General features: G+C 43.5%; 1 protein-coding gene across 7 annotated transcripts in view; it reads right to left on the bottom strand.

Moving 5' to 3' along the window:
* fhit (fragile histidine triad diadenosine triphosphatase) overlaps positions 1-26155 on the bottom strand; it is a 1297392-nt gene that overhangs the window by 1071882 nt on the left and 199355 nt on the right. The window contains exon 1 of one of the 7 annotated variants that reach the window (XM_068051605.1): positions 18984-19154. The exons of the other annotated variants lie outside the window; for them this stretch is intronic. The gene's annotated coding sequence lies outside the window, so the exon portion shown is untranslated. Of the gene's footprint in view, positions 1-18983; positions 19155-26155 lie in introns of those variants that run through there. 7 annotated transcript variants of the gene reach the window in all.

The raw sequence follows: 26155 nt of genomic DNA, 5'->3' as shown, positions 1-26155 counted from the left end.
TGGCTACTGGGTGATATGTGCTATCCTTTAATTTCATAGTTCCTGACTCCAGTGCACAACACAAGGGCAACATGTATACAACAACAGCAATGCTGGCACACGAAATGTGATAGAGCAGATCATTGAGGTACTTAAGCAATGCTTCTGCTGCCTGGACCACTTTGAGGGGGCATTGCAGTACTTGGCAGAGCACGTGTCCAGTTTTCATGTTCTTCTGCATGCTGCACAACCTTGCCATCATGAGGACACAGTCCTTGCCACCAGGTATATGGCGAGCAGCTGAGCAGCAGGAGCAGGAGGAGGAGGCAACCAACACATTCCCTTTCCAGCCAAGCTGTCCGTGATCGATTCATTTGGCTGTGATTCCAGTGAACGCAACCCCAATTCCCTTTTCACCTTCCCTCTGTTAGTGAACATTGCAGACTCTTCTTGGGCACAATGCTGAAATAAAAGCCACCACAAAACAAACAGTCCAGGCTAACTTTATCAATCAAACCATTCCAATATTCCACACAAAAATCAACTAATTATCCGGTGTGTTCCTTTAGTGCCTGTCCTAATGCTGTTACACAGTGGCTGCAGCACGGTTGATGAAAGGCTGATAACTTTGAGTGGGAGAGACTGAAGATGGTCTTGCAAGATGACCTTGACCAGCTGTGAGCCAAGAAGGCCAGGCTGTGGACCACCTCGGCATGGGTGGCAGCAGCCTGTGCTGGTTGTCTGACAGGCACATGAAAGGCTACATGAGGAGTGCCAGTGGTGGGAGGAAGAATGCTGTTAATCTGAGAGAGGAAAGCAGGTTTGTGCTCCATGCAGTCACTGCTGCTCAATCGGGGTGGTGCCTCAGCAATCCTTGCAATGTGTTGGAAGAGAGTTTGCTGGACTGCTGTGAGACTTTGCAAGCCCCTTTGCACACCAGTATCCACAATTACGATGGCAGCAGACTGACCTTGCGTGGCAGCAAGCTGACTTTGCATGACTTCAGTCTGAGCTTCCAATGCAGCACTTAAATGTTGGATGGCTTCTGCTTGCGCTGCAATGGAAGCTGAGACATCGGGCAGTAGACGCTGCATCACAAATGGATCTGCAAGTGTCCTCATGCAATTTGCCACCAACTCCACACTGGGCTCCAAGCTCTGCGCAAAACCCTGCAGCAGGTCGATGGCGGACTCCGAATCCTCCATGCTCCTTGCCAGTGCCAGTGATCACAGGTTTTCTGGCAGGCCTGCAAACACACCAAGCATTTCAATGAGCATACACATCAACCTTTTTCTGTACACCACCCATCGAAGTTCTCAACTTAGTCCTCTGCAGTAAAACTCGTGTGCAACCTCACCCTGTGGTGAGCTGGCACCTGTGCTACCCTTGTCCCCCGCCCTGGCTGCAGGCTCCCTGTGTCCGGTGTCTCACCATGTGCAGATCCCACCTGTAAGCTATCCTGTAAAGTACAGGTCGTGTCAATATCTGATCTGGTGGTTGTGAGCGAGAGCAAGTGATGGTGTTGCTTCTTCATCATTGTCTTCCTGCTCTTCCTTTACTGCCTGGCCAGGTGGCAGTTCCGGGGTATCTGAAAGGCGAAAGGCACAAGGATAGGGTTTTGGTGAAGGGAGTGGAGGAAAGCACGTTTACACCATCTGCAGCTTGTAAATGAGGAGAGATTGTGGGATGAGGGAGAGGTGGGATGTGAGATGGAGGATTCGGTATTAGCTGCAGTCAAGGCTGCTCCAATGGACAGCACCATCTCTTCCAAGGGGAAAGAACATGAATTGCTCCCTGCCCCACCTCCAATTGTGCATCAACTTGCCCTGCAAGAGAGGGGGAAGTTTGTCAGTGAGTGTGGTTTGAGTGATGTGGCTGTCATGGTTGAATAACTGGTAGCGTGTGAAAGTGTGAGATGTGGGTGTGAGGCTTGCAGCAGTATTAAGTGTTTGAGGCTGAGGTGAAGCTATGGATGTCAGGTATGAGTCGTGTTTGATAGAGGTTGTTGGTTGGTGAGTGAGAGTGGGTGGGGGTGGCGAATTGAGCAGTGTGTGAGGCTAGTGTGCAGTTGGTGAGATATGGCATCAGAAAGTGCATTCACTGATCCTGGCCACTCGTGTGAAGTTATTAAATATCTTGTGGCACTGCATCCAGGACTTTGGGACTACACTGGTTGCATTGACTGCCATAGCTCTCTATTCCCTTTGCCTTGAATTTCTGGAGAGCCTCCTGGCCCCTGTGTGTAGAAGACATGACTCTCCTGTCCATGTCCTGCACCAAAGCTGCATCTAAGAACCTTGAGGTACTTTGTCTGCCCTATTGTGCCATTAATCAGTGTTCCTCCTTCTCGTTATGTCTTCCCCAGCCACTTCCAGCACTTGCTCCAGCCAGAACACACGACCTCTTTAGGAGGTGCAGTCTGGCTTTAAGTCGTGCAAACTAGCTTTAAGTGATGCTATCCTCAAACAAAATTTGGCCTCCAGATGAGGCGTGCAGCCACTCACCAGTGTATTTAGCATTTGGCTGCCTGCAGCTATCATGTAAATTAGCAGGCAGCAGGAAGTTTGTGTGCTGACTGCATCGGAAGGAACGGGTGCAGGTTAATCACACATCCCATACCCATTTTCAGGGCTATCAAATTTTGTGCCGTCACAGTGAAAAAGTCACATTAGTCAGTCATTACCTTCATTAATGACTAGCTAAGAAATTCCCGACAACAAAACATAGATGATAGTTTTTTTGTGTCAGCATAAATATTAAGCTATGGAATTTTAAGCAGCTGGACAAGTATCACCTAAAGGTAGGCTGATACAATGGGCTGAATTTTATTCATGTGCCGCGCTCCGCGGCATGCATTTGAACTCGGTGGCCTTCTGACGCGGAAGTGCCACCGAAGAGCTCCCATGATATTACGCGCAGGGGCTCATTTAAATAGAGGGGCAGAGCGGCCGCTCCCGATGACGTAGAGGGGGCGGCTGCCGCATCCCCGACAACGGTGTCCAGCACCACTGCGCAGGCACCAGCGCCATTTTTAAAGGCTTCAAGCCCTTCACTTAAATTACAATGGTTAAAGTGGCAAGATCTGAAAAGTTTTTGATAAAAATGTTATGTACACTTCAAAACACCTCTCCCACCCCTCTGTGAATGATCACAGTAATATTTGTCCAACCCCCACCAAAAACATTAAACTTGCCACAACAACCTTTCCCCCCGACCGACCTTTATATCAAAGAACAAAGAACATTACAGCACAGGAACAGGCCCTTCGGCCCTCCAAGCCTGCGCCGATCCAGATCCTCTATCTAAACCTGTCGCCTATTTTCTAAGGGTCTGTATCTCTTTGCTTCCTGCCCATTCATGTATCTGTCTAGATACATCTTAAAAGACGCTATCGTGCCCGCGTCTATCACCTCCGCTGGCAATGCGTTCCAGGCACCCACCACCCTCTGTGTAAAGAACTTTCCACGCATATCCCCCTAAACTTTTCCCCTCTCACTTTGAACTCGTGACCCCTAGTAATTGAATCCCCCACTCTGGGAAAAAGCTTCTTGCTATCCACCCTGTCTATACCTCTCATGATTTTGTACACCTCAATCAGGTCCCCCCTCAACCTCCGTCTTTCTAATGAAAATAATCCTAATCTACTCAACCTCTCTTCATAGCTAGCGCCCTCCATACCAGGCAACATCCTGGTGAACCTCCTCTGCACCCTCTCCAAAGCATCCACATCCTTTTGGTAATGTGGCGACCAGAACTGCACGCAGTATTCCAAATGAGGCCGAACCAAAGTCCTATACAACTGTATCATGACCTGCCAACTCTTGTACTCAATACCCCGTCTGATGAAGAAAAGCATGCCGTATGCCTTCTTGACCACTCTATTGGCCTGCGTTGCCACCTTCAGGGAACAATGGACCTGAACACCCAAATCTCTCTGTACATCAATTTTCCCCAGGACTTTTCCATTTATTGTATAGTTCACTCTTGAATTGGATCTTCCAAAATGCATCACCTCACATTTGCCTGGATTGAACTCCATCTGCCATTTCTCTGCCCAACTCTCCAATCTATCTATATTCTGCTGTATTCTCTGACAGTCCCCTTCACTATCTGCTACTCCACCAATCTTAGTGTCGTCTGCAAACTTGCTAATCAGACTACCTATACTTTCCTCCAAATCATTTATGTATATCACAAACAACAGTGGTCCCAGCACGAATCCCTGTGGAACACCACTGGTCACACGTCTCCATTTTGAGAAACTCCCTTCCACTGCTACTCTCTGTCTCCTGTTGCCCAGCCAGTTCTTTATCCATCTAGCTAGTACACCCTGGACCCCATGCGACTTCACTTTCTCCATCAACCTACCATGGGGAACCTTATCAAACGCCTTACTGAAGTCCATGTATATGACATCTACAGCCCTTCCCTCATCAATCAACTTTGTCACTTCCTCAAAGAATTCTATTAAGTTGGTAAGACATGACCTTCCCTGCACAAAACCATGTTGCCTATCACTGATAAGCCCATTTTCTTCCAAATGGGAATAGATCCTATCCCTCAGTATCTTCTCCAGCAGCTTCCCTACCACTGACGTCAGGCTCACCGGTCTATAATTTTTCCTTAACCCTGTTTGCTAAAGAGATTTCATGACCCCTTTTAGCCCTCTTAATTCCTCGTTTCAGATTGGTCCTACATTCCCGATATTCTTCCAAAGCCTCGTCTTTCTTCAGCCGCCTAGAACTTATGTATGCTTCCTTTTTCCTCTTAGCTAGTTTCACAATTTCACCTGTCATCCATGGTTCCCTAATCTTGCCATTTCTATCCCTCATTTTCACAGGAACATGTCTCTCCTGCACGCTAATCAACCTCTCTTTAAAAGCCTCCCACATATCAAATGTGGATTTATCTTCAAACAGCTGCTCCCAATCTACCTTCCCCAGCTCCTGCCGAATTTTGGTAAAGTTGGCCTTCCCCCAATTTAGCACTCTTCCTTTAGGACCACTCTCGTCTTTGTCCATGAGTATTCTAAAACTTACGGAATTGTGATCACTATTCCCAAAGTAGTCCCCTATCCTCTAACCTTCAACCCCTTCCCACTATAGGGAGGTCCTCCCACTGCTGGTAATATGCAGCAGACTTTTCTTGGCGCTGGGATCGAGGCAGACCTCTCCCCGCAGAATTTTACCGGCCCCCCCGCCACAGACTGTGGCGCGAAGGGCTGGTAAAATTCAGCCCAATGTTGGGGGGAATGAGGTGGGGGGGGTGTGATTTCTTCAAAGTAAACAAAATGTTGAATCAATTTCAGACATAACGTTGGATAGTTTTAAATTTGAAGAATTTGGTAGAAGAATTTCTTCACCAGGTCAAAAGGATCTTAATAGTTATGAATTTATAATGGGTCGAAATAAATGTATTGAATTCTAATTTGATTAAATTATTTATTTGCTTGGACAATAAATAGTTTGGAGTGCTGTGTTATTTATAAGAGTGACATTTATCATGATGACTGAAAAAATCAATTGCGTAAGTGAACCACTATGATTAAACCTTTTATTCATAATAATGAAATTTGGAAATTAATAATGCATTTTCTCTTTTAAAGCATGACTGCATTTAAGTTCCCTCAAAAGGTTCATCATCTCTGTAGCATAGCTGGCGGTACGTTCTGCATTTTATTTAATGCAGAGCAAATGTTTCTGTGACTATTTTAAATTTTCTGCTCAAGATAAGGGTTTTCTCTGTGGATGAGGAGCATTTGGCAAGAAGTTGAATGTAACATTAGCACCGCCTTAAAAACATAAGTGGATATGAAACAAAAATACACTGTACAAGTTTTCATCCAATAAATTTGTCACGGACTTGTATTATTTTTCTCCTCAGATTCGAACAGTGTGCCTTTGAAATTCTTGTTAAAAACAGAGCGCCTTTAAGACAGGGAGAGAAGTTTTGGATTTTCTGGGGGCACAGTGTGCCACAGTTGCATTTTGTTACCTCGGCAACAGCAGGAAAGAGGTGTCACATGGTATAATGCTTTGATTTGACAGTGTGCAAAACTGGCAAAAACTAGTCTGAACCAGACTCACCAGCAAAGTGTACTGAAGAGAAAACAGCTGTTTATTCTCTCTCAGCAGAAATTCTACAAGGAACTACAGGCCAAATTAATTGCCTAAAGAGAAAATAACCCTTTTAAGAGACCATTTAGTATTGCTGAAGGAACTATTGATGCCTGCTGCAGACTAAGAGTTTGAATGCCTGTCAAAAAAAAAGACTGCTTCAACAATCCAAGTGAATATTCAAATAGCCTTTGATTATTTTCACATTATCCTCATCCATCAGGAACATAACCCACAAAGACTTACTTATTATTTATTCTTAAGAAACAGCTAATTTTAAAAACACCACTTTTAAAACTGGTTAACTATTGTTATTTTTGAATGTATGTGTGTGAATGGGAAAGTTAGGTTAAAATAAGAAGTTATAAGGTCTTAAGACACAGGTTTATCTTAATAGTGTTTAAGATTTTGTTTTAATAAATAGTTAATTTGTTGTTGTCTAAAGAAACCTGGTTTGGTCTGTTTTATGCTGGGCGTTATGAAAGTGTTTAATTTGACTGTTTTCCAGTTGGGTGGAAAAACTTTAATAATATGCTGCAACCTATGGAGTAACAGGACTGAATTGACAGTGTGTTGTTCCCGTCATGTTTGTAACAATATTCCCTGTTAAACTTAAAACTAAAGTGCTGACATTTTGAAATAAAGCAACTGAAATAAAAAAAACTTTCTAGGATTCAAGAAGTATTGTTCAGTCATCCACAACTTTTTAAATAGATTTGGCAATTTAAAAGATAAATGAAATCTCTATTGTCATTTAAGACCAGTTTATTATTCAACATTTTTGTGTCTTTTCTACTGTGATTCGGTAGCATAGTGGCTATGTGACTGGACTAGTATTCCAGAGAAGTGGACTAATGATCCAGAGACATTAATACAAATCCCAACATGCCAGCTGGGGAATTTAAGTCAGTTAATTAAACAAAATCTGGATAAAAAGCTACTTTCAGTAATGGTCACCATGAAACTACCATATTGTCATAAAAACCCATCTGGTTGATTACTGTCCTTGAGATAAGGAAACCTGCCATCCTTACCCAGTTCCAGCCTATATGTGACTCCAGATCCACAGCATTGTAATTGGTTCTTCAACAAATGGTTGAAATGGCCTAGCATGCCATTCAGTTGTATCAAATTGTAAGAAGAAAACCGGAAAGACCACCCAGCATCGACCTAGGCACTGGATGTAGATATGGCAAAGCCACACCCAGCCCAGTTGGCCTTGCAAAGTCCTCCTCACTAACAGCTGGGCACTGGTGCCATAATTGGGAGACCAGACCCACAGACTAGTCAAGCAACAGCCAGACATAATCACACTCACCGCATCATACCTTTCAGCCAATGTCCCAACTTCCTCCATCACTATCTCTAGTTATGTCCTGTTCCACCAGGAAGACAGACCCACCAGAGGTGTTGGCACAGAGGTGTGCAGTTGGGACAGAGTGGCCCTCAGAGTCCTCAACATTTACTGCAGACCCCGTGAAGTCTCACGGCATCAAGTCAAACATGGACAAGGAAACCGCCTGCTTATTACGAACTACCACATTCTCTCAGCTGATAAATCAGTACTCCTCCATGTTGAGCAACACTTGGAAGAAACACTGAGGGTAGAAAGGGCACAGAATGTACTCTGGGTGTAATACTTTAACACCATCACCAAGAGTGGCTCAGTAGCACCACTACTGACCTGGTTGGTCAAGACGTGAAGGACATTGCTGCCACACTGGGTCTGAGGCAGATGGTGAGAGAATTAGCAACAAGGGAAAAACCTTGACCTTGTCCTCTCCAATCTACCAGTCGCAGTACTGGTAGCAGTGACTGCCACACATTCTTTGTGGAGATGAAATTCTGTCTTCATACTGAGGACACCCTCCATTGTATTGGGTGGCAATACAACTGTGTTAAATGATTGGTCCAGTAAAATCTAGGAGCTCAAAACGGGGCATCCGAGAAGCGCTGTGGGCCATCAGCAGTAGCATTGTATTCCACCACAAACTGTAATCTCATGGTCCAGCATACCTCTCACTCTACTATTACCATCAGCCAGTGGGCAAGCCCTGGTAAAAAACCATGTCAGGAGCAGCACTATGCATACCTAAAATGAGATCTCAATTAGATGATGCCAAAACACAGTACTATATGCATGCTAAACAGAGTGATTAAAATCCAAGTGATTCAAGAGACCAGAATTAGAGGAATACAGTTATCTTGGAGGGTTGTGGGGCTGGAGGGGCTTACAGAGATAGGAAGGGATGAGGCTATGGAGGGATTTGAAAACAGGGCTGAGAATTTTAAAATCAAGGTGTTGTTTAATCAGGAGCCAATGTAGGTCAGAGTGCACTGGGTGATGGAAGAATAGGTTTTGATGCGAGTTAGGACATGGACAGCAGAGTTTTGGATGACTTCAGGTTTACAGAGGATAGAATGCTAGAGGCCAGCCAGGAGTGTGTTAAAATAGTCAAGTCTAGAAGTAACAAAGGCATTGATTACGGTTTCAGCAGCATTTGGGTTGAGGCTGGAGCGGTGTCGGGCGATGTTACGGAGGTGGAAATAAGCAGTCTTTGCTGTTGGCATGGGTGTATGGTCAGATGCTCATCTCGGGTCAAATATGGCACTAAGGTTGCAAACATTCTGGTTCAACCTCACACAGTTGTCAGAGAGAGGGATGGAGTCGTGGCTAGGGAGTAGAGTATATGGTGAGAAAAGACAATGGTTTCGGCCTTGCCAGTATTTAGTTGGGGGAAAATTCTTTTCATCCAGTATTGGATGTCGGACAAGCAGTCTGACAATTTAGAAGGAGTGGAAGGATCAAGAGAGATGCTGGTGAGATACAACAGGGGATCTTAAGTGTACATTTGGAAACTGGCATTGTGTTTTTGGGTGATGTTGCCGAGGGGCAGCCTTGGGGGACATCAAGGTAACGTTACAGGAGTGGGAAAAAAATACATTGCAGGTGATTCTTTGCCTACGATTAGATAGATAAGAATGGAACCAGGCAAGAGCAGATCCATTCAGCCGGATGATGGTGGAGAGGCATTGGAGATAGATAAAAGATATATTCCATTGAGAATAAAAGACTCTCAGAATTGTTACAGCACAAAAGGAGGCCATTCAGCCTGTCATGTCTGCGCTGGCTCTCCGAAGAAGTAATTTACCTCCTACCATTCCCAGCCTTCTCCCCACAGCCCTGCACATTCTTCCTTTACAGATAACAATCCAATTCCCTCTTGAATGCCTCAACTGATCCTGCCTCCACCACACTCTCAGGCAGTGCATTTCAGATCCTAGCCACTTGTTGCGTGAAAAAGTTTTTCCTCATGTCGCTATTGCTTCTTTTGCCAATTACCTTAAATCTGTGCCCTCTTGTTCTTGATCCTTCCACTAATGGGAGCAGTTTTTCCCTATCTACCCTGTCCAGACCCCTCATGATTTTGAACACCTCTATCAAATCTCCTCTCAACCATCTCTTCTCTAAGGAAAACAGTCCCAACTTCTTCAATCCATCTATGCAACCAAAGTTCCTCATCCTGGAACCATTCCTTTTCTGCACTCTCTCTAATGCCTTCACATCTTTCCTAAAGTGTGGTGGCCAGATTTGGATACAATACTCCAGTTGAGGCCAAATCAGTGTTCTATACAAGTTTAACATAACTTCCTTGCTTTTGTATTCTATGTCCCTATTAATGAAGCCTAAACTCTACAAGAAGGATGAACCATCCGTGGCCAACCAAGGACATGGAGGATGATACGAAATTGAAAGAAAAGGCGTACAATTCTGTGAAGATTAGTGGTAGGCCAAAAGGTTAGGAAAATTTTAGAAACTTGCAAATGTTCACTTCAATGCATTCTAATCTTTTCAACAGTTTTATATTTGTCCAGTTTCTTTTCATATGCACATTATTAAATAATATTCACCACTTTTTAAAACAAAACATGCTCGCAACTTCAGAGTCCTTTTCTTAAATAGTGAGAACAAATCTTCCAAGTCTATGTTACTTTCACACAGGCACGAAGTTCATAAGATACATGTAGTACATTAGCCAACACTTCCCTTTATACATTTATAGCAACAGGAAATCTTGTTTAAACCTCACACGAAAGATTGGACTACAATTTTTATACCAAACACAATAAATCCATTTAAAGCAGCGCCATTTCCAAAAATTCAGTCTGGATATCCAAGTTAAGTTGCATTATGTAAGTTGGCCACAGCACACTGCAGCTGGTCAAAATGTTCTGGATTACTTTATCGCAGGGACCAAATTTTTTTTTAAAAGATACACACACACAGGCCTTCCATTGTTTTAGGGAAAGATCCAGCAAGTTAAAATTTTAACATCTCAGTCTGCAACAATATTTAAGTCTGATGTCTTGACGCATGGTTATGTTGTTATCAGTGGGGGTGGGGGGAACGATCCCCAAAGCTTGACAAAGAAGGTAAACTTATTCACCAAAAAGGCACATAGGACTGCTGAAGGATACCACTGAGAAATGAAAAAGCCTTCCTGCATTGCAAACTGATCATAATCGGATGTGCGGCTTGCTCCCAAAGGGCACATCACCTGCAGGATCCAATAATCCAAAAATAGTTATTTTCTGAAGGCAATTACCATACTGTAATATATAGGAAAAACAAATTCAGATAATAACTGGCCAGTGAAGGGTTCACTTATACAAAGTGAATTTCACAGATATTATTCATTTTCTCTTGCGGCTATTCAATTAAATTGTTCAAAATAAAGTGATATTGCTTGCTTATCACTTAAAAGTGCATGTTATCAAACTCCAATATATTGTTTAAAGATCACCTGAGGTGCTGGGTTAGTGAAGTGTCAAAAAAAAAATCAATATTTTCTTCCATTTAAGTTATCCAATTCCTCTTTATTTCTCCTCCACAACTCTTCTAAAAATCAGAGCATGACTGGCACTTTTTTATTATTTTATTTTATCTTTTTTTTACCATGTGCCTGCCTTAAACTTGGTTTTTCATGTTTGTGCTTTGGGCCAGAGCTGTTCATTACTCTGTCATTAACACTCTCTCTGCACTACTGCTTTGTCTTTCACCACACCATTAGGACTCCCTTTGCCTTGGCCCCATGACCACCTTGCCAGTTATGCTCTCCTGCCCTCTGACTATCACACACCTTCCCTTTTGTTCTCTTCCACCACTCACTCCCCCCGCCCCGCCCCACCACCCCCACTTCACTTGCTTAAAACCTATTACATTTTTAACCTTTGCCAGTTCTGATGAAATGACACAGACCTAAAGCGTTAATTCTACTTCTCTCGCCACACATGCTGCAAGACCCGCAGAGTATTTCCAGCACTTTCTGTTTTTACTTCTAAAAATCACGTTCTGCCATGTGCCATTTTTACAGCCAAGAGACAGTATCTTCCCACAAGTCCTTTACCAATAGTACTGTGTATCTGATCTTTAGAAGTGTGTAAGAGCAGTGACTTGCCTGGCAATTTTATTTCCGGACAGAAGTGGTGCTTTGTTTTTGATTAGTGTCATCCTCAAAGACCAGACTAAGATTACCATTTGAACACAAATGTATATCCTACTTCTCCAACAACTTATTTATATGAGCTTGACCAAGCCAGTATTTAATTTTCAATTGAATCTTGCAGCACAGAAGGCGGCCATTTGGCTCATCCTGCCTGTGTCAGCTCTTTGAAAGAGTTGCCCAATTCATCCCACTCCCCTGTTCTTTCCCCATAGCCTGCAATTTATTTCACCTTCAAGCACTTATCCAATTTCCTTTTGAAAGTTACCATTGAATCTGCTTCCACCACCCCTTCAGGCAGTACAGTATAGATCACAGCAACTTGCTGCGTAAAAAATTCTCCATCTCATCTCTGGCTCTCTTGCCAGTTATCTTAAATCTGTATCCTCTGCTAATCAACCCTCTACCACTGGAAACAGTTTCTCCTTATATACTCAATCAAAACAGTTCATCACCTTTACATGGTCCATCTCTGACACTTCCCTTCCCTTCCTCGACTTCTCTGTCTCCATCTCTGGGGATAGGTTGTCTACTAATATCCATTATAAGCCCAGCGACTCCCACAGCTACCTCGACTACACTTCTTCACACCCTACCTCCTGTAAGGACTCCATTCCATTCTCCCAGTTTCTCCGTCTCCGACGCATCTGCTCTGATGATGCTACCTTCCATGATGGTTCTTCAGATATGACCTTCTTTTTCCTCAACCGAGGATTCCCCCCCAGTTGTTGACAGGGCCCTCAACCGTGTCCGGCCCATTTCCCACTCCTCTACCCTCACCCCTTCCCCTCCCTCCCAGAACCGTGACAGGGTTCCACTTGTCCTCACTTTCCACCCCATCAGCCTCCATATCCAAAGGATCATCCTCTGCCACCTCCAGCGTGATGCCACTACCAAACGCATATTCCCCTCCCTTCCCCTGTCAGCATTCCGAAGGGATTGTTCCCTCCGCGACACCCTGGTCCACTCCTCCATTATCCCCACCACCTCGTCCCCTTCCTATGGCACCTTCCCCTGCAATCGCAGGAGGTGTAATACCTGCCCATTTACCTCCTCTCTCCTCACTATCCCAGGCCCCAAACACTCCTTTCAGGTGAAGCAGCGATTTACTTGTACTTCTTTAAATGTAGTCTACTGTATTCGCTGCTCACAATGTGGTCTCCTCTACATTGGGGAGACCAAACACAGACTGGTTGACCGCTTTGCGGAACACCTCCGCTCAGTCCGCAAGCAGGACCCTGAGCTTCCGGTTGCTTGCCATTTCAACACTCCCCCCTGCTCTCATGCTCACATCTCTATCCTGGAATTGCTGCAGTGTTCCAGTGAACATCAACGCAAGCTCGAGGAACAGCATCTCATTTACCGATTAGGCACACTACAGCGTGCCGGACTGAACATTGAGTTCAATAATTTCAGAGCATGACGGGCCCCCCATTTTACTTTCATTTTTAGTTATTTTTTCTTATTTTCTTTTTTACATTTTTTACAATTTTTTTAATGTTTATTTCATTTCATCTTAGTTTGTTTAGTTTGCTTACCCACTGTTTTTTTCATGTTTGTACTTGCTGCTGTTCAATCTTCAGTCCGTTAACACCCTATCTGTACTAATGCTTTGTCTTTCAACACACCATTAACATATTGTTTGCCTTTGCTCCATGACCTTTTGGTCAGCTATGTGGCCTTGTCCAATCTACACCTTCTCCTTTGTTATCTCTTGCCCCACCCCCGCCTCACTTGCTTATAACCTTTGACATTTCTAATATTTGCCAGTTCCGAAGAAGGTTCACTGACCCAAAACGTTAACTCTGTTTCTCTTTCCACAGATGCTGCCAGACCTGCTGAGTATTTCCAGCATTTCTTGTTTTTATTTCAGATTTCGAGCATCTGCAGTATTTTGCTTTTATTGAAGAGAAAAGGAGCTGTGTTATTCTCTCTCAAGAAAAATTCTACAATGACACAAGCCAAGTTAATTCCCTGAGTAAGAAAGAAAAGCTCTTCTTTTTCAAGAAATTATTTGTATTGCTGTGCTCATCGTTAAATGAACTGTTTAATGCTACTGCAACCGAGCTGTTTGCCTATCAAGAACAGAGTATTTTCATCAAATCCGGTAAAGACTTCAAGTAAACTTTGATTATCTTCACATCTGAAGACCTCATTCACTGGGAACGTAAAACGCAAAGACTTTCTCATTTTTATTTATTCTTAACAGACAGCTAATCTTACAAACTACACTTTTAAAAACTAAATAATTGTTATTTTTGAATGCATGTGTGTGAATGTGGCAGTTCGATTAAATTGGGAAGTTATAAGCTCTTTAGACATAGGTTTATCTTAATCGTGTTTAAGATTTAATTTTTTTTAAATAAATAGTTAATTTTCTGTTGATGCAAGATACTTGGTTTGGTCTGTTTCATTCTGGGGATACTAGAGTGTTTAATTTGGCTGTTATTCCGATTTTGGTAAAAATGAATATGCTGCAACCTGTGGAGTGATGGGACTGAATTAACAGTGCGTTGCTCCCGCCGCTTTTGTAACATAGTTAATTGTGGGCTCGTCTGCGATGAGGATCATATTTAATTAGGCGGCCCGCGTCTGGGATCAGAATCAGTCTAATTGGCGGGCTCGAGTTTGGAATCATATTAATTACTCGTCTCTGGGATAACACATTAATTGGGGTCTTGCATCTGGCATCATATTAATTGCTCTCACATCTGTGATCATATTAATTGGAAACTCGATTGTTGGGATTCAAATCCAAAGCCAATTACATAAAATAAAAGGAACCAGGTTTCTTGTATAAAAAGGTACAGTCTATACCATTGTAATGGCATTAGTAGTTTCAGCAGAGTTTTAGGGAAAGAAGAATGTTTCCTTCAGTGACTTGATAACTTTAAGAATAAACTAAAAGAATCGGAAGCAAAATTGGGGTCAGGTGCCAAAAAAGCAGTGATAATTGACCTAATAGCCCTACATCTGGAATCAGAAGATGACGACGAGGAACAAGGAGGTAGTAAGTCAGAGTGTGATGCAGTAGAATTGGCTAGAATTCAGTTGGAAACGAAAACACTTGAAACAGAAAAAGAAATAGCTATAAGAAAACTTGAATTGGAAAAAGAGGAAAGGGAGAAGGAGAGCGCATTTCAGAGAGAAAGAGAAGCAAGAGAATTTAGGTTAAAAGAGATGGAACTAAGACAAAAGGGGAGTCGTGACCCCAGGGAAAATTCGGGACAGGAAGAATCTGAATTCAGCTCAGGACCCAGCAAAAAGTTGTTTACATTTATACAAGCTCTTCCTAAGTTTGAGGAAAGGGACTTAGAGGTATTTTTCATGTCTTTCGAAAAAATGGCCAAACAGATGAAATGGCCAAAGAAAAGTGGGACACTGCTTATGCAAAGCAGTTTGGTAGGCAGAGCTCATGAAGTTTATGCCATGCTTTCTGAAGAGGCCTTTGCAGATTATGAGATGGTAAAAAAGGCTATTCTCATGTCGTATGAGTTAGTCCCTGAAGCTTACCGTCAGAAGTTTTGAGATTGGCTGGGCAGACATATGTAGAATTTGAGAGGTGAAGCAAATTAATTTGGACCGTTGGATACGGGCATTAAAGATGGAAACCACATATGAGAACCTTCGAGAGTTGATTCTCATGGAAGAATTTAAAAACTCCATTCCTTCAGTAGTGAGAACTCATGTAGATAACCTGAAAGTTTTGAAAGCTAGGCAAGCAGCGGAAATTGCTGATGATTTCGAGCTTGTGAATAAGCCAAAACCTTTTGTCCGTTACCTCCATAAACCTGAGACAGATAGGAAGTGAGAGAGTGAAAGGAAGGCAAGTAGCCAGGGACAAGAAGGAACAGTTGGGAATGCCCCAGGATCACCTCCTCAGGCCAGAAAGGAAGGTGCTGAGGGTAGAAGTGAGGTTCGCAAGCCAAAGTGTTATCATTGCCACAAAACGGGTCATCTTGTTCAGAATGCTGGAAATTGCAAGGTAAACCCATAGGACTTGTTGGGGTACACAAAGCTAATGCAGAGGAAAAGACTCTCACTGAAAGTATAACAGACCAAGCTATGGCTTTAATGGCAGCGGTAAAACCAGATACAAAAACAAAAGTGAGTGTAGAGGTTAATAAGATACCCGAAAGTTATAAGGGGGAAAGTAACTCCATATCCTGTAAGTGAGGCAGGAAACTCTATCATTATACTCAGGGATACAGGAGGAACCCTCTTGCTGGGGAAAGATATAACGTTTCCACCAGAGAGTGCCTTGAACGCTAGAGTTTTAGTTCATGGAATTGGTGGGAGTATATACCCGTATCTTTATATAAAGTATGCCTAGAGAGTGACTTAATATCTGGGATAGTAACTGTAAGAGTTGTCCACAGTTTGTCAGTAGAGGGAATTGATCTACTCCGAGGAAATGATTTGGATGATCAAAAGTATCAGTTTCTCCTATAATTGCAGAGAAACCAAGTGAAGTTAGGGAAACGGACCAATTACAGGAACAGATTCCAGGAATATTTCCTGCATGTGTAGTCACTCGAGCAATGGCTAAATAGGATCCGTTGTTGGAGGTAAAAGTGGAACCCCAAACAGATAGCTGAATATCTGAAACCTTATTTGGGGATTTAGATAATTCAAATAAGATGTTTAACAGATCATCTTTCATTGCAGTTCAACAAGCTGATCCAGAGATATACCGAATAGCACAGACGGCTCTGACAGAAGCTGAGGCAAATGGGGTTTTGAGGAGGAAATGGAGACCACCTCATAGACCTGCGGACGAAGACTGGACATTTGTTGAACAGATAGTGGTATCACCTAAATATCGCCAGGGATTATTAAGATGAGCAGATGACATTCCTTTTGCAGGACATAAGGGAATTCGGAAGACCAAATCACGCATAAGCCAACATTATTACTGGCCAGGTCTAACAAAGGATGTGAGACAATTTTGTGGGACATGCCATACATGTCAAATGGTGGGGAAACTTCAACCTACCATAAAACCAACACCACTACTTCCCATACCAGTGATTGAGGAACCATTTAGCAGGGTATTGGTTGACTGTGTAGGAGCATTGCCAAAAACAAAAGCGGGATATCAATACATACTTACTATCATGGTTATGGCTACTGAATTTCCAGAGGCCATTCCTTTAAGGACAATCCCTTCTTTGGCCTCCTTATCTCGAGAGACAATGGGTAAGCGCCTGGAGGTGGTCAGTGATGTGTGGAGCAGCGCCTGGAGTGGCTATAAAGGCCAATTCGAGAGTGACAGGCTCTTCCACAGGTGCTGCAGCAAAATTTGTTTGTCGGGGCTGTTACACAGTTGGCTCTCTCCTTGCGCCTCTGTCTTTTTTCCTGCCAACTGCTAAGTCTCTTCGACTCGCCACACTTTAGCCCTGCCTTTATGGCTGCCCGCCAGCTCTGGCGAACGCTGGCAACTGACTCCCACGACTTGTGATCAATGTCACAGGACTTCATGTCGTGTTGGAGATACGGTCCTGCCACCTGATGCCAAGTATTCACCGGAGGCAGCGAAGATGGAATGAATTGAGACGTCGTTCTTAGCTGACATACGTTGTCCAGGCCTCGCTGCCATAGAGCAAGGTACTGAGGACACAGGCTTGATACACTCGGACCTTTATGTTCCGTTGCAGTGCGCCATTTTCCCACACTCTCTTGGCCAGTCTGGACATAGCAGTGGAAGCCTTTCCTATGCGCTTGTTGATTTCTGCATCTAGAGACAGGTTACTGGTGATAGTTGAGCCTAGGTAGGTGAACTCTTGAACCACTTCCAGAGCGTGGTCACCAATATTGATGGATGGAGCATTTCTGACGTCCTGCCCCATGATGTTCGTTTTCTTGAGGCTGATGGTTAGGCCAAATTCATTGCAGGCAGCCGCAAACCTGTCGATGAGACTCTGCAGGCACTCTTCAATGTGAGATGTTAAAGCAGCATCGTCAGCAAAGAGGAGTTCCCTGATGAGGACTTTCCGTAGAAAACTTAACCCAATTTTTTACGAGATATGGGTTACCACTTGAAGTTCAATCGGACCAAGGTTCTAATTTCATGTCTAAGATATTTCAAGAAGTCATGGGCAATTTGGGGATCAGACAGTTGAAATGTTCAGCATCATCACCCAAAGCCACAGGGAGCTTTAGAGAGATACTGCCAAACTCTCAAAGCAATGATTAGAACATATTGGCCAGAATTTTACGCCGCCCCAGCGGGTCGGATGGTGGTGTGGGGGCGGTGTAAAATTGAGCGGCAGGCTCCGGGAGGCCTACCCGTACCAATTTCGGTTCTGGACAGGTTTACGGCAGTCAGGCCGGGGGGGGGGGGGGGGGGGGTGGGAAACGACCCGCCCGCCCGAGGCCAATCAAGACACTTAAGTGGCCACTTAACGGCCACTTAATGGCCCTCGCCTGCCTCTACAGGTATTTTACCCGTGGCAAGCAGGTGTGCTGGGGACGTAAAAGGCCGCCCAGTGATAGCTGCCGGCCTTTCCGCGTCCCGGGGGGGTGGGGCGGGCATGGCAGTCAGGCACAGGGTACCAGATTGAGGATCGCCTCTGCCTCCCAACCCACCCCCGGGACCCAAGACAACCCCTCCCCCCAAAGGACCACTCCAACCTCACCAGGGAAGGACTGATCCCTCTGGTGAGGCATTTCCCTACTGACCTTCCCTCCTCGATCCATGGCGTTGGCTGGGCTGCAGTCCCAGCAGTGGCCACCGCTCCTGATGGCGCTGCTGGGACTAAGAGCTGCCGGCCCGCTGATTGGTCTTAAGCTCACTGAGGCGGGACCTCCTCCCTCAAGTGGGTGGAAGTCCTGCCTCGGGACAATTAAAGCCCGGGGATCCATAAAATACGGGACGGATCTCCAGGCTAGGCGGAAGCGGGTTTGCCACTGGCTTTCACGTCGGAGTCCGGCTCCCATCCATCCACTTTAAAATTCCGGCCATTGTCACGAATATTCGCATGACTGGGATTTAGGACTTGACTTTCTTTTATTTGCCACCAGAGACTCATTCAATGAGTCGACAGGCTTCAGTCCTTTCGAATTGGTTTATGGACATGAAGTAAAAGGTCCTCTAAGACTCATAAAAGACAGGTTCTTGGAACAAAAGGATGAATCTTTGATACTGGTCTATGTATCTGTGTTCTGGGAAAGTCTCATGAAAGCTTGCAGTGTGGCTCAGGAAAACCTTAAAGCAATATGAAAAAATGGGCAAACAAGAATGCAAAACCCCACGATTTTCAACCAGGGATGAAGTATTGGTGTTGTTACCGTTACATGGAGAACCATTAAAAGCACGGTTCAGCATCCCATATAGAGTGATCAAATGAGTGGGTAAGGTAGATTCTGATGAAAGGTCACTGACCTGAAACGTTCACGCTGCTTCTCTCGCCACAGATGCTGCCAGACTTGCTGAGTATTTCCAGCAATTTTTGTTTTTATTTCAGATATCCAGCATCTGCAGTATTTTGCTTTTATATTAAGATAGATTACTTGATTGGCACCCCGATCACCGGAAGAAGAACCAGTTGTGTCACATCAATATGTTAAAGCAATATTATTGCAGAGAGCAGGATAAGCCAGTCCAGGTATGTCAGGTAATCGAGACTGTTGAGAAGGAAAAGGATAGTGAGGATGTGGCAGAAGCAGGCCTAGGAAATTCTCAGATTGAACCTCCAACTATCAGATTAGCGAACACAGAATGGCTAGGAAAACTGGACAACATGCTTTTGCACTTAAGAGGCAAAACAAAGTGAGGAGCTAACTGGGCTTTTCACAACATTTAAAAGCGTTTGTAGCGATAAGACGGGATGTACAACCATAGCCACACATGATGTGGCTATAGGGGGAACCGTTCCTTTAAAACAGCATCCTTACCGCTTGAGTCCGGACAAACAGGCCCAAGTGAAAGCAGAGATCCAGTACATGCTGGAAAACAATTTGATCAACCATTGTCAAAGTAGCTGGAGTTCACCGATAGTTCAAGTACCTAAACCTGACGGGTCAATCTGGTTTTGTATAGACTATAAAAAAGTCAGTGCGATAATGAAGGCAGACTCCTACCCAATTCCACGTTTAGAAGACTGTATCGACAGAGTGGGCAGTGCTAGTTTTCTTACCAAGATCAATTTGTTCAAGCTATACTGGCAAGTTCCTTTGACTCCCAGAGCCAAAGAGATATCAGCCTTTGTAACACCTGACGGTCTTTATCAGTGCCAGGTGATGCCATTCGGGCTAAAAGATGCCCCAGCCACTTTTCAAAGATGAATGAATCAGGTGGTAGCCAGTGTTCCCAACTGTGTACTATCTCAATGGTGTACTAATATACAGTAATACTTGGCAAGAACACTTAAACCAGCTAAAAATTCTGTTTAAAAAGTTACAAGCCGTGGACTTTGTAATAAATCTGGCAAAAAGCAAATTCGGAAAAGCAAGAGTAACTTACCTCAGACACATAGCGAGGCAAGGACAGGTATTGCCAAAAATGGCAAAGGTACAAGTCTTAGTAGAGTTCCCTATCCCTAAATCTAAATGAGAAATAATGAGGTTTTTGGGGATGTGCCGTTTTTGCAGGAAATTTGTACGGAATTTTAGTACTGTGGCTGCTTCATTAACCGATTTGCTACAAAAAATAAAAACAAAGTGGTATGGTCAGATGAATGCCAGGCAGCTTTGGAAAAGCTAAAGGCGATCTTAACTAATGCACCAGTATTGGCTGCTCGAAACTTCACTAAACCTTTTAAAATAGCGAACGTGCTCGCAACCTGGAGTTTGGTGCAGGATGACGAATCGGGCACAGAGAAGCCAGTAGGGTACTTTTGAAGAAAACTAAATTTCCAGCAAAAAAAAGTATTCCACTGTAGAAAAAGAAACAGTAGGACTTTTGCTGGCTCTCAAGCATTTTGAGGTTTATGTCCGCCAGGACTATAAAGAAATACTAATATACACTGACCATAATCCATTAACGTTTGTGGAAAAGTTTGAAAACCAAAATGCTAGAATCTTTAGATGGAGTTTGTTGTTACAGCCTTATCATCTAAAAGTTGTACATATTTTGGGGAAAAATAATGTCATTGCCGACGCTTTGTCACAAATTTAACTATGTTAATATATAGATGGCGATGGTATAAAGAAAATGAAAATGCTGTAAATTATTAGTGGAGTGAATGGTGCATGAATGTTAAAAAAAATTGTGTTTTATCAATTTCTATTTTTTTGTGCACTGTAATGAAACGCATTTCGGGAATGGCATTTCATTTTGCCAGAGTAGAGGTGTCAAGGACTTGTATTATTTTTTCTCCTCGGATTAAAACAGACTGCGTATCTGCCTTTAAGACTGTTTTTAAAAAAAGTGCACCTTGAAGGAAGGAGAACATTCTGGAGACACAATGTACCACAGCTACATTTTTGGTTACCCTGAGCAACAGCTGGTCACATGGTATGATGTGTCCATTTTGACTGTGCGTGGAACTGGCAGAAATGGGTTTGAAGCAGTTGGTTCTAAGAGACTTTCCAATGAGGAACTGAAGAGAAAAGGAGCTGTTTTATTCTCTCTCAAGAGAAATTGTACAAAGATACAAGCCAAGTTAATTCCCTGTGTAAGGATGAAAAACGTATTTTTCAGGAAATTATTTGTATTGCTGAGCTCATCGTTGAAAGAACTGTTTAATGCTACTGCAACTGAACTGTTTGCCTTACAAGAACAGAGTATTTTCATCAAATCTGGATAAAGATTTCAAGTGAACTTTGATTATCTTCACATCAGAAGACCTCATTCACCGGGAACGTAAAACGCAAAGACTTTCTCATTTTTATTTATTCTTACCAGACAGCTAATCTTAAAAACTACATATTTGAAAACCAATTAATTGTTATTTTTGAATGTATGTGCGTGAATGTGGCAGTTAGATTAAATGGAGAAGTTATAAGCTCTTTAGACATAGGTTTATCTTAATAGTGTTTAAGATTTAGTTTTTTAAATAAATAGTTAATTTGTTGTTGTCTAAATATACTTGGTTTAGTCTGTTTCATTCAGTGGATACTGGAGTGTTTAATTTGGCTGTTCTTCCAATTTTGGTAAAAATTAATAATATGCTGTGACCTGTGGAATGACAGGACTGAATTAGCAGTGCGTTGCTCCCGCCGCAGTCATAAGAGTCTTTTTTTGTAGGATCTTAGCCAAGGAGACACCAAGCAGATGAATGGTGAGGTGGGGACTAGTGGATTCATGGTAGTGACATGACGTTGTCCATGCAGGTGCTCCTGGACAGTCAGTCTGGAGCGAAGGCGTCCCTGCACCCTCTTCCTCCTTCCCCCACCCCACCCCCCACAAGGTGGTCTCTGAATTCCTGGTAGCAATGGCTGCACCCTCATGATGGTAATGTTATGGAGGACGCAATAGACCGCCACAACTTGGAGCCATGCTCCACCGTAAGTGCAGTAGAGGCAAGGAAAGCATTGCTTCAGCAAGCCGATGTTCCTCTCCATGGCTTTCATTATCCGCCCTTGTGTGGTCGAGTGGTTGGGGGTGGGGGTTCATCAGCCACATGTACGGGAGTGGCCTTTGTCCCCGAGTAGTAACCCTCTGGCTGTTCTTGGAGGTGTGAAGATGGCAGGAATGGCAGCTTGCCTCAGAATGAAGGATTGCGATCATTCACTGATATGATGTACTGTGCCTGGTTGCACGCCAACTGCATGTTGATTGATTGATAGGCCTTGCCGTTCTTAAACCTCTCCCTATAGGCATGGGGGGGCCCATAGAACCATGTGCACGCGGTTAATGGCTCCCTGTCCAATCGGGAATGCTGCTATCCTGGCAAATCTATGCATCCACTTATCCTGCTCTCCCTCCTTAGAGAGAACAGGATCTTGTCATATAAGACCTCCGTTACCTCCTGGATCCATCGATCGATGATATACTGGGAGATGTTGGAAAGATCCGGTCACACAGAAATTTAATGTCACTGTGAGCTTTATGGCCACTGGCAGTGCTGCCCTCACCCTGATATGAGACTCCAGCTCATCTGAATGAGGTGGTACAATTCAGTAACTGCCTCTTTGGTGAACCCCAGCCACCTCAGGCATTGCTCCTGGGCGAGATGGAGGTATGAGATGAGCTCTTGGAAAGCCTGTAATTGGTAGAGTCTTCTGTTCAGAGCCCTCCTCCTCCCTCTTTTTAAAGCTTCCCCCCTCTGCAGCCTCTGCTCTATTTGTTGCTCATGTTGCAAAGCCAGAGGCACTGCAATGACAAGCCCCCATAGCTCTTGCAGACTACAGGTGACAAAATCCTCTGCCCTCCCTGAGCACAAGTTCAGGAACAGATTTCCAAAAACAAGCCAGAGTACCTTCACAGATTTCTCCATGGCTAAAGTAGGTCAAAAGCACCTCAACTGCAAGTCAGATGCCTGTCCCTTTACACAGCACTAGTTGGGCTGGGGGGGTTTGGGGGGTCGGGGAGGGGGGTTCCTTGTGCAGCTGAATGCATGTTCAGCTGAGTGCGATTAGCACAGGCATTCAGTGGATTGCACTGACCAAGTTTCAAAGATGTGCGTCAAATCATATGGAACAGCTGACTGATGTCACTATCTGATGTCTCCTCACACTACAGGCACATATATGGAATGCCCTCACTCGCGCCTTGCCCAGCATCGAGTATCTGTGGGTGCTACACAGCCCAATTTTGTGGCCTATTTCACTACTTATAAAGCTAAGGGCTTTAAAATGAGGGCCTTTAAACAAGATATGAATCCAGTTGCTCTCCTCTGATCTGTTACAGGGCTACGTGAGGAGACCCAGACCGCGCACAATATTCTAGATGAGGCTTTCTGCACACAGAAAATGCATTGCATCATATTTAATTGTCCTTGCAATATACACTAAAATTTTCTTTTCTTTTTTAATAGCCTCGAGGCACTGGTCATGGAACTTCAATGATTCATTCACTTTTATACCTAGCTCCTCCTTCTACTCAGTAACCTTAGTTAAGGATTTAGAATGAAATTAAGAAGTTCAAATTAAATATAGTATGGTATCTGTGAAAAGTAATCAATTTCTATGAGAATTACAACAAAATAGGAGAATGAAAAAGAGTCATCTATTGTAGTTAAAGCTAATGTACAGAAATGGCACCTATTAAAAAACTTTAAGAAATATGGAACTCCTTTTGCAGATTCAAAGTTTTACTTCTCATCAGTACGGTTACCAACTATGGTTGGACGTATCCTGAAGGTTTCATTACATGATCTCTCACCTTCAACCACCTTGGCCAGTCCAACAGTCTTTTTCCTCATCTCCAAAATTTTTATAACTAATAATCAAAAATGTTCAAAAGTAAATGGAAAAAAACAATTATTTTTTTGCCTCCACATTTTTTTCTCTTGGGTTGCTCACAGCAGCGCCCAGGAGATTAATCTTTAATTCCTGGAGATTCAAGGACAATTATGGAGGGTTGGCAACACTAGTGGTCAATAATGTATAATCATGTTTCACATTACAAAAAAAGGCAACATCACTATCTACATAATCTATATTCATTGCATATACAGTCCTCATCACTTTGCTTTAAAATTTCTACATATCTTCAGACTAAAATTTGTGTGTTGCAATCATGTCTGTTTTCTTGTATCTCACTTATTCAGCTGGATTTTAAGAGCCCGCCGTCAATCTCGTCAGCAAGCTCAAAAAATGGCGTCCCACATGTGCAGGACATACACCAAAGAGCTGCTGCAATCTCAAGTGCGGCAGCTCATTTAACTAGCCGGGGTGGCCCGCCCTCCTCCCAACCTCGAGGAGGGGGGCGGGCTGTTCGTCCCTGGCAATGGCGCCAGCTGCCTGTGCGCAGGCCCTGGCACCATTTTTAAAGGGCAGTTAGCCCTGCCACCTAATTTAAATTTTTAAACACCCCAAAATTAAATAAATACATTTCTTATGCCCCTTTCCCACCCCCAATAATGATTACATTAACTATTTGCCCTTCCCACCAAAAAACACTTACTTTTTACATCTGACCTTCCCCCCTCAAACTGCACAAAGTTTAAAGTTCAACCCTTCCCACCATCCCCTACAGCCATTACGTGCATTTGACCCCATCCCCCTCAACTCCCACACTGAAAATCCTACCTTCTCCTCCCCCCTCCCCACCAGTGTCACGCTGCCTTTCCCCAGATGGGGAAATGAAGGCGTGGGAGGGCCGGGCCCTTCTGGCGTCGAGGTCCGTGGCGGACCTCATCCAGACCCATCTTCAGGCACCCCCATCACGGATCACGATGTTGAGGGCTTGGTAAAATTCAGCCCGTTATTTGTTATTTTCTCCTGTGTATTCTGATTCAGTTATTCATCAGTTATGCAAAGCTTTTCTCCCCGATTACATTATTTCCCCCAAAATGTACCTCGTCACAATACAGTTAAAATCACTTTTTTTTTTACAGAATCACCATGACACTTCCCAAGGTTCAGACTGCAAAGAAAGCTTTTGTTTTATATATTGTGTATTTTTGAGTGAATTAATCATTATATTTTTTCTAAAAATAAAATGGCAGAGATTACCAACATAAACTTGCTACATGAATTTACAATCTGTTAATATGGGGCGCCTTGACCTCTGCAAGCCTGGATGCAAGAAACCCATGCAGCCACTCTCTCCCATCTCCAAACATACTAAATTCTTGGGCCCATTGTGCTCTCTTCCTAGTGTTATGAACGAGGCAGGAGGAGTGCACTGTTAATTCAGTCCCACTTCTCCACAGGTCACAGCATATATTTTAAATTTTCCCACTTACCATAAGTGTCAATCAGATACTCTATTTTTCCTGAGAATAAAGCACACCAACCAGGTTTCTTCAATAAACAAAATTATCTGTTTATTATGAACCAAGTCTTAACCAATAATGAAGTAAAACATATGCACGAATTGAAATATTAAAGCCCCTTATTTTATCCTTGCCCACACACAGACACACACACACACATACATACAGAAACTAGTTAACAGGGGGAACAAAATGGCATCTTTTGTTTACAGCTGTTAGAAAGAAATAGAAGGAATAAACAAAAAATAACTTAGACTGAAGAGAAGATATGGAAGTCCTTTGTTTTGGCGAGGTGTCCCAAAGGTGAATAAGTGGCTGCCACTAGGAATCTTTCCAGGCAATGTTGATGAACAGTCTGTTTGGTTAGGCGTTCAAAGAGATTCAGCTACAGAAGGCTTCACATAGGTCTTACATCAAGTGTGCAGCAACAAAGGTTTCAATTATCACACATTCGATGCAAAGTTCTTTTAAAGATGCAAGGTTTCTGCAAACTTTCAAGATTTTTTCAAATACAGGAGGAATAGTGATGAGGATTGTCAGAGGATACAGCAGGATATAGATCGGTTGGAGACTTGGGTGGAGAAATGGCAGATGGAGTTTAATCCGGACAAATGTGAGGTAATGCATTTTGGAAGGTCTAATGCAGGTGGGAAGTATACAGTAAATGGCAGAACCCTTAGGAGTATTGACAGGCAGAGCGATCTGGGCGTACAGGTCCACAGGTCACTGA

Source organism: Heterodontus francisci, chromosome 19 (assembly GCF_036365525.1).
Source record: "Heterodontus francisci isolate sHetFra1 chromosome 19, sHetFra1.hap1, whole genome shotgun sequence".
Taxonomy (NCBI): domain Eukaryota; kingdom Metazoa; phylum Chordata; class Chondrichthyes; order Heterodontiformes; family Heterodontidae; genus Heterodontus; species Heterodontus francisci.
The sequence above is the reverse complement of the archived record's forward strand: the minus strand, read 5'-3'. Positions and strand labels throughout refer to the sequence as shown.